This window comes from Bubalus kerabau, chromosome 3 (genome assembly GCF_029407905.1).
Source record: "Bubalus kerabau isolate K-KA32 ecotype Philippines breed swamp buffalo chromosome 3, PCC_UOA_SB_1v2, whole genome shotgun sequence".
Taxonomy (NCBI): Eukaryota; Metazoa; Chordata; class Mammalia; order Artiodactyla; family Bovidae; genus Bubalus; species Bubalus kerabau.
The window spans coordinates 34055201-34064560 of NC_073626.1; the positions used below are offsets into that span (position 1 = coordinate 34055201).

At 48.9% G+C, this 9360-nt stretch overlaps 1 long non-coding RNA gene across 1 annotated transcript; it reads right to left on the bottom strand.

The window, feature by feature from the left end:
- Window positions 1–780: 780 nt before the first annotated feature.
- Window positions 781–2696, bottom strand: LOC129647599 (uncharacterized). Its single transcript, XR_008712369.1, has 3 exons — window positions 2500–2696; window positions 1622–1747; window positions 781–1475 (listed from the first exon to the last, which is right to left on the bottom strand). It is a non-coding gene; the product is annotated as an uncharacterized LOC129647599 (long non-coding RNA).
- Between the last annotated feature and the right edge of the window lie 6664 nt (window positions 2697–9360).

The window sequence follows — 9360 nt, forward strand, 5'->3', positions numbered from 1 at the left end:
CTTTAACCTCCCTGGGTCTCCGTCTTCATCTACAAAGTAGGTACAGGTCTGTCCTTCCTGTCTCATGGGATTTCTTAGAGGCAACAGATAGACTTGCAAGAACAATTGAACAGTTTCCCAGTGGAGGGGAAGCTAGGCACAGATGATCCAAATTAGATCACCTTAAAGTATTGTTAGACCTTGGAATCCATCCTGTGAGTAGGATGACCTTCTTGACTTTTTCTTTCGCTTTACCTAAAACTCACTTGTTCATCCTGAACAATGAGTTAAATAAGAATCAACTATGTGTCACACACTGTATTTGTATATGTATCACAAAGGAATAAGACATAGTCCGACTGCTGCAGAGTACAAATTTGAACTGCGAGGAACAAACACATGGACACATGATGCTGATCTAAGCAAGTGGGAGGGAGGATTCTGTCCAAAAGCTTTGCTTCTAGGCAGGAAGTAATGAGCAGAAGAAATCTCCCAGAGTCCAAGGCAGAAAACATACAGTGGCTAGACAAAGACAATGAAATAGGATTCAGAGAAAACAGCTCTGAGGAGTGAGGAATGTGTGCCGAAGGGGGCACCTCTGTCCACATGGCAGCCAGATCATGTCACTTGCTCACTCAAAAGCCACCAACAAATCCTAACAGCACTTAGGATAAAACCTGATGTCCTCCCCATGGTCCAGAGGCCCACTGTGGCCCAGTCTGTGGTTGCTCACTAAGCTCTTCCTTCTCCTGGCTCACTCAGCCCCGGCCAGACAGTCCTTGTTAGCCTCGCTGTCTGGATTTCTCTTCCTGCCAATGGTCTGTTTGTTCGACTCTCTCTTTCAGTCTCTTCAGAAAAGACTTCTTGGGGACTTCCCTGGTGGTTCAGTGGTTAAGAATCCACAATGCAGGGGACACGGGTTCCATCCCTAGTCAGGGAAGTAAGATTCCATGAAACAGTTAAGCCCATGGAGAGTCCAAGCACTGCAACAGAGATTCTGCGTGTTGCAACTAAGACCCTATACAGCCAAATTAACTTACTGGTGTTTATTTTGTTGTTTGTTTTTTTTTAAAGGCTTCCTGATGAAAAGGCATTTAAGCTGAGATCCTAAAGAAAAACCATGAAATTTGCCATCTTGGAGGAATTTGGGAGATTGGCCTCATTGTTTTAGGTTGCCCCGGCAGGATTAGTAGTAGTAGAGCAAACAAAAGCTTTCCTGGATGATCCCAGGACCGTAGGGCTGGGGGGCCTGAATCCCAGAGAGAATGGGATGTCGCTGGTTGTGTGGGACATCTCAGCAGGAGGCCCTCTGCGCTGACCACCCCAGACCCTTCCCCTCAGCCAACAGGCTTGAAACAGAAGCCAGGTTGCAGGGGTTTCCTCCGCAGCCTGCGCAGTGAGGTGACAGAGGCACAGGGAGGTGACGTGACTCTTCCAGGCTTTCTTGTCCCCAGCTCAAGAGCACTCATCATCCTTGGGTCTTCAAACACTGAGCCCTAGACAGAAAGAAGTAAAGATATCTTAATAAGAAATGACATGTAAAAAGTGCTTTGTCGATTGCTATTCATTTATAACCATCTTAGCTTATTATGTGTGGGTTTGAAGCAGTCATTCATTAAGCAGACCTTTGCTGGCCACTTACCAATCATGCGGTCAGGCGCCGTGCTAGGCAGCAGCTACTCACTCTGTCTGCCGAGGGTGTGCCTGGGCGTGCCCTGTGAGGCTCAGGGTTGGGGGTTCTCAGTCTGCAGGGCCAGGAGGAGGGGACCTGGAGAAAGGAGGGCATTTTCTGGGCTGGTTGCCTGTGGGTGGTGAGAACCACAGCCCCTGAGGAGTTCTTCATCATCTGCCAGATGAAGGGTCTTTACAGCCTGTCCCCGTCTGCTCACAGCCAACATCGCCCTGAGCTCTCGGGAGGCCTCCTACAAGTCACTGGACCCAGCCAGCTGGCAGCAAGGCCACGGCAGGTATGGCGAAGGTCTCTTGGCCGTGGGCAGGGCCGTGGTGATGTAACACAGCTCCACCAGGCAACCCATGAGTCACTGGTGTGCCCCTCCCCCCGAGTCCTCCACCTCATCATCCCCCTTACAGGCCACCCACAATGTCCTCCAAATGCCAGCTCTTCTATTTTCACTTTTCCCTAAAGACAGAAGAAAAAAAGTGACAAGAAGTTGGAAAAGCAAAGGGTCAGGTAGTAAGAAGGGAGGCGCCATCAGAAGGAACCAGACAGGCTGGGAGCAGCAGGCTTCAGAGACAAAGGACTTCAGCCCCACTGGTGCAGACAGGAACCCTCCAGAACCCCCAGACCAGACCCGGAAGAGGCTTCAAACACCATCTCACCCAATCTTGGTTTCAAGTCAACTGATGTTCAAAGAGGTTAGACAAATTGCCCATGTTGGTAATTAAACCAGATTTGTTCTGGCCTTAGAGAATGGAATAGAAAGTTGAAAAAATAGTTACCTTGGACAGAGAGCCTGTGTTTTAAGGCACTCAACCATATAATGACACCTAATCATTTACCTATGATCGGTCTCCATCTGGTTTCCTCTAAGCAAGTCTAAGTGCCTGAAGGGCGGGCTGTTTCTGAGATGCTCTTATGTCACAGACACCCAGGAAGCGCTGGCTCACATAGGTGAACAGAGGGGAAAAGAAGAGCAGATGAATCCCAGGCAACGAACAGAATAAATGATGAGCAGAGACACCTCCTAAGTCGCCTGCAACTCACTCCTGCTGAGACATCAAAGCAAAATTAGGAACACATGTACACCCATGGCTGATTCATGTCAATGTATGGCAAAAACCACTACAATATGGTAAAGTAATTAGCCTCCAACTAAAATAAATTAATTAATTTTTTTTTTTTTTTAAAGCAGTGTGGTCTACAGATAGAGAGAACAAACCAGTGGTTACCTAGTGAGGAGAGAATGGGACTTCCCTAACAATCCAGTCATTGCGACGACCCTGGGCTTCCACTGCAGGGGGCATGGGTTTGGTCCTTGGTCAGGGAACTAAGATCCCACATGCTGTGAGGGGCAACCAAAAACAAACATTGGGGAGAGGGAAGTGGGGAGAGGGAAGTGAGGAGGGGCCATACAGGGGTAGAAGATTAAAGAGTAGAAACTGTTAGGTATAGAATGAGCTACAAGAACATTTTGTACAACACAGGGACTATAGCCAATATTTTACAATAACTATAAATGGAATATAACCTTAAAAAATTGTGAATCACTGTGTTGTACACCTGTAATTTACATGATATTGTACCTCAACTCTGCTTCAATAAAATAAAACAAGGTTTTTTTTAAAAAAAAAAAAGCAGTGTGGTCTAGTGGAAAAGCACAGAATCATAAAGAATGATAGTCACATTCATTATTAATATCAAGAAATGCATGTGGAACGGCACAGTTTTGTCTCAGACCCTCTATATTATGACCAAGGACAGCTGGCCAGGGAGGATCACTGGCAATGCCCGAAAAACTCAATTTCCACACCTGCCTTGAATGAAAAATAGCATTTTTCAGAGCCTGCTTCGTGTTCATCAGACTCCCCAAGGGGTCATGAGAAGCCTGGAAAAAAGCATGATCTAAAATTACCATTGGTTTGGGGTTTTTTTTTTTTAAGTCCCTATGTCATTTATTCTGAAATTTCAAAAAACATCAAGAGGGGGCACAAGATTGTTTTAACGTGTATCAGGAGGGGGTGCAAGTTTGAAAGACTGAGACATCCCACAAATGTGTCTGCTTCTGCTGGGGGCACGCTCCCCACTCCCTTGTGTCCCCAAAAAGAATGCAGAAGGGGTGAGCTGGGGTTTCCTTTCCTTGCCGTTCTCCTTGCGAGGGTAACAAATAGCCCTCCAGCTGCGTGAGAAAATCACTTTCATCTTCCTCATTTTATGTGATCCTTGTAAGATCTCTGCGAGATGGGTGGGAGCACAACTGAATTCTACAAATATTCACTGAAGGCGAACCTAAGAGGCACCGTGCTCAGCGGACAAGGACCCTGGGCCCTAAGAGATCCAGAGTTTCTAACTGTGAGTCTCAAAGGTGTTCTCGAGGCCGCTCCCTTTCCAGATGAAGAAATGAGGCCCAGAGTGGGAAGCAGGCTGCTCTCTGTCACCCAGTTAATGCTGAAGCTGAGACCAGAACCCAGGTCCCCCAAACCTTCACAATCCAGCGTTCTGTCACCATATCTCATGGCCCGTCCACGGGCCCCCCGCCCTAGAGGGGAGGAGGGAGGAGGAGCAAAGGAGGAAACCAACATGGATCTACTGGAGACAGTTGCTCACCCCGGTCTTTGCATTTCTGTACAGTAAGCCCCCTACATACAAGCCTTCAAGATAAGAGCTTTCAAAGAGGCGCACGTGTGTCTGCTTCCAGCAAGGAGCCAGAACCTGAGCCATCAAAGTCAGGTGTGGGTGAATCTGCAGCTTGCCCTCCGTCTCCGACTGCTGACAATCCTTCAGCTCCAGCGTCTCCCTCCTCCAGTCAGTAACTCTTCCTGCCTGTTCGCTCGATGCCAGCCCCTGTACGTCAGCTGCTGTACTGTACTACTGTACTCATCAAGGTCCTGTACCATAAGATTAAAAATGGTTTCTTTATTTTTCATGTTTGTTATGCATTATTTGTGTGAAGAGTATTATAAACCTGGTAAAGTACAGTACCATACAGCCAATTGTGTTCGTTGGGTACCCAGGCTAACTTTGGTGGACTTACAAATTGGACTTGCGAACCTGCTCTCAGAATGGAACTCACTCATCTGAGGGGACTTACTGTACTGACTCAGCAATTCCCGGTCTGTGAGTCGTTCACCCCACCTTCCAAGCACTGCGAGTCTCAGAACCCCTACATGGGCTCTTGGGCTCTTCATCTTTAAATGGCCATAATCCCATGTGCTTGTCCAGGGTTGCAGTGAGGATAGGTGGCCTCAGGTCTTAAATATCCACCCTCCCCTTGTAGACTGCGAGATATCTCCTCACCCTTATCTTGCATCTGAATCGCAGAGCTGGGGCATGCCACTGCTGGTGGTGATACAGAGGTCCCCGACTCCCAACAGAGGGCCTTCGTCTGGCGCTGCTGCGGGACCAGCCTGCAATGAGCCAGGTTTTCCCTGTGTGAGAGCACGTGCATGCTGCTAAGTCGCTTCAGTCGTGTCCAACTCTGCGATCCTATGGACTGTAGCCAACCAGGCTCCTCTGTCCAAAGGAATCTCCAGGCAAAAATACCAGAGTGGGTTGCCATGCCCGTCTCCAGTGTGAAAGCACAGGACGATCCTAATAGGAAACAGAGCCCCAGCACCCCCACACTCGCCAACTTGGAAAGCAACCACTGTCGATTCAGGCCAGGCATTTTCTTTTCAAAATCAGATTTTATTTGTGAGTTCACTTCTGAGTCATCGAGGTCTGTCTCAGGCTCTTGCAATAGCTTTTAGGGTTGAGAATTCTACTGGGGCCCCAGAATAACCCTGGAAGCAAGTATCCTGCAGGCAAAGCAGTTCAGGCTCTGACACCAGCTCTCAGGTCATTGGTCACTTGTGCACCAGAGTGCCTGCTGGCCCCAGAGGGTCACACAGGGCACGCTGTTCCAGGTACTTACGCCAGGGCTGTGAGTCTGGGTGAGCAAACTGGTAAACTCCCTATGATAGACGTGGGAAATTTCTAGTTAACTAAAATCTGACTCTTTCACTTGCAAAACTCATTCCCCACCCCGCTGTTTCAAGAATGTTTCCCAGCTTGCTGGTTGGGAGTTCCTATCCTTTCCTTAAACCACCCTCTTTACACTTCCTTCTAGGTCTTCAGGGTGGAACCTAGTGCAGTTCATCACAAACAAGAAGTTCCCAGATGTCAAAAGATTGTTCTTACTTCACTGTCTTCTTAGACTATGTATGGGTGAGGGGTATCCAGATGGGCTTACAGGCAGCTGGGCAGTAGAGCCTTGGGGTCTGGCCACTGGGCTCTAATGCCCAACCTTGCTACCTTGCTGTGTGGCCTTGGGCAAGTTACTTCTCTCTGAGCTTCAGTTTCCTAGTTTATAGCTTAACCTGCCTTTTGGTGGTCAAGTCTGAGGGTCCTGCCTAGTTCAGGTTCCTAAGACTCCAGGATCCCCGAGAGCATTGACTCAGGACATCTTGGGTGGACCGCTTAATCTCTCAGGGTCTGGGTAACACTGAAATGATGGTATAAAATGCCTACTTCTTTGGGCGTTGCGAGGAGTCAATGACTCAATCCTTGCAAAGCGCTTAAAGCAGTGCTTGGCACACGACAGGCATAAAGGATTAGCTTGTACTTCGGTGACTTTGACAAGGGTTGCGTCTCACTCATCTTTGTGCCCTCAATACCTGGAGAAAGCAGCCAAACAAATGCAAGAGACAACTTGGAGCTCTAAACCAAACTCACAAGAGGTGGGCTCAGTGTGGGGAGCTGTTCAGTGGAGCAGCAAACAGATTCCCTGGCCCTGGCCCTTTGAAGTGTCTGTGTCCTCACGGTTGGGGGTGGAATGTAAGGACCCCAGCCCCGCCCCACCCCCATCGCACTTCTGGAGCCCAGGAAAAGCCTGGCCTCTGACTCCCGGTCTGTGGTGGTGGTCCCCATACAACCCCACTCCCCCAACTCAGCCCACCTCCATGGCCCCTCCATCTCCTTTCATCCCATACACGGTTCATCTTCAAACTCAAGGGAAACAGTAGTCAAAAAAGAACCAGCCCTCCGCCCCTCAGCCCCCCGGCCAGTAATCTGAGCTGCAGAAGGAAAGGCACAATTATGGTTTGGGATTTCTCCCCCTCCTTTTTCAGCTCCCTGACTCAACTTTTCATCTTTCTTGGGCCTTTGGAGAGCTCAGAGTTGAGCTAGACCCGCCTGCAGCCTAGCAGGGGCTGGGGTGGGGGCCCAGCAAGACCCTCCACCTCCTGCTGACAAAGATGGGGACAAGGGGGCAGCAGACCTGGGGCCCCCTCTGCTGACCCACCGCCAACCACTCCCTCGCCCAGCGCCTGGCAGGCTCAGCCCTCTCGCAGGACGAAATTTATGAGCCGAGGCTGCGGGGAGGGCTGGGGTTACTGAGACTTCATTACTCTTACAAAATATACTATGGGACGTTTACTAGCGTCCCGTGAAGCGTGCCCATAAATCAGGGGCTCAGCGGCGCTTGTCAGAAGAAATGAGGAAAGTGCGTTTGCTCACGCCTGCCTTGGCCTTGCTGTCGACCCCAGCCCCGGGCAAGGCCCCCGGGGGCTGGACACAGCCCCACCACGGGCCGCCCTCCCTCGGGGGAGCCCTCTCGGCCTCAGGGCCATACACAGGTCTGTCCCAGCTTGAGCGTTCTGAATGAAAACATCGTCCAGTTTCAAATTCACACATATCACACACTGAATCTCTCCTGGAAATAATATTTCCTCTGCCAATTTTATTTTCCCGACCCTAGGGACCTACAAAACTTCTGTACAGCATGACCCTGTTTCTAATATATACCTATATGAAGGAAATACACCCAAAGGTTAACAGTGATGCTCTCTGGGCAGAACAATTACAGGGAATTTTTATTAACTTGATTATACTTTCCCAGGTTTTCCACATTTAAAAAAAATATTAATTTCTGCAACTTTCCTAATCAGAAAAATGTTACTTTTTAAACAAGTAAACTCAAGAACAAATCATGGAAAAATATAAATATGTTTGTGTTATTTATTTTTTAAAAAGTAAAACTATAAACAATCTAAATATGTAACCATTATTCCACATTACCAGAACAGAACATCACACAGCCACTTAAAACACTGGTTTTCAAGAGTAAGGAAATGCTTAAGATTTAATGCTTAGAGGAAAGAAAAAAAGGCAAAAACAGGCCATTTTTGTACGCATGTGCTGATGGGTAGTATATAAAATTGTACATAAGAAAAATGCCCAGAGAGAAATACTATTGTTGTATTAAGGTGTGGGCTTCTGAAATATTTTATTTTTCTCTTTTCTGTTTTCCAAATTTTGTGTAATGTGGTTATACTTCTTCCGTAATTGGTGTTTGAAAAGAGGAAAGAAAATGTAGTTTAGGTTAGGGTCCCTGCTCCCCGCCCTGCCCCCCCCCCGGCCCCCCTCCCAGTACCACACACGTGTTCTCACCCCGCATTAAAACAGGAGGCCCAGGGTGCCGTGGTGGGTTCAGTTCCGTTGGGACAATGTTGGACAATCAGCCCCACCAATGAACTTTTTATGGAGTTTCTGACTTTGAAGCTAAGTAATGAGACTTGGCCCCGACCAGGCCTTGAAATGTTCAAAGTGGTCTCTCCCCCCACCCCCCCACCCCCATCAATTAGCTAAGCCTAGGCATCCGAAGTGGGCAGGGCAGGCGGGCAGCCCAGCGAGGCCCCGGTGTCTGGAGGCGGACAGGAGAGGGAGGTGGCCCTGTCCGAGGCCAGGCCAGGAGCTGGAGGGCCCCCCTTCCCCAGATCAGCAGCCTGTGTGCCCAGACCCCTTCCTCCTGTCTTACTTTCGGGGGCAACTCCACAGAGCGGGGGAAATCTCAGGGCTTTGAGCTGGTCTCTATCCGAGCAGGGCTTCACTTGGAAATGAACCGGCCGTTTGAAGGAAACAAGCTGGTCTCGAGCGCCCCCTAGCTGCTTTCGGTGTCCACTGCGGCTAACCACTACCCCGAGCCTTAGCACCGGAAAGAGGTGCCCGCGCTGTCCCTCTTCAAAGAAAGGCCCTGGGAGTTTTCTAGACGCTAGATACCAAGAAGATCTGCCTTACTCTCACACCAAGAATTTAAAAATAAATCGACTTTCCCCAGTGAAGAGATTCCTCGACCCCAGGAGAGGGGTGCCCTTTGCCAGGTTTGGCTTTTTGGTCGTCTTCGCCACCTTATTTCTTTATAAGCAGTCACTCTCTCCTGACCTAGGGTGCGTGGGGCAGGTGAACCTCTGGCCCACCCTGGTCATCCCCCTTCACTCCACGTTTTGAATGGATCTCATAGAATCTGGAATTTCAGTGGCATTTGGTTTTGATTTTTAACAGGAGGGGGGAAAAAAAGCTTTGCCTTGAAGCAATGCGTTCTCTTGGCAGCTCTAGGGAGCCTGGCAATGTTGAGACCTTTCCTGGCAGCACTGAGAAGATGAGCTTGTTGGTTGTGGTGTGTTTAGAAGTTTAAAACAGCAAAAAATACAGAGTGCGGGTTTGTGGGAGGTGGGGTCTAGGCCTGGGGGGGCGGGGAGGGGGGGTGACAAGACCTCCAGATCTCTCTCTTCTCTACTGTAAATTACAAGCCTGCTTTTTTTAATTTCCTTTCCCAGAACAATGTTATTCATTCAATTCCAAAGTAAACATTGGGCTTAGATACTCAAAGTTTGGGAGAACAAACTGTCCTGGTTGTTAAGGTCTTTACCTGTCAGGGGCCTGAT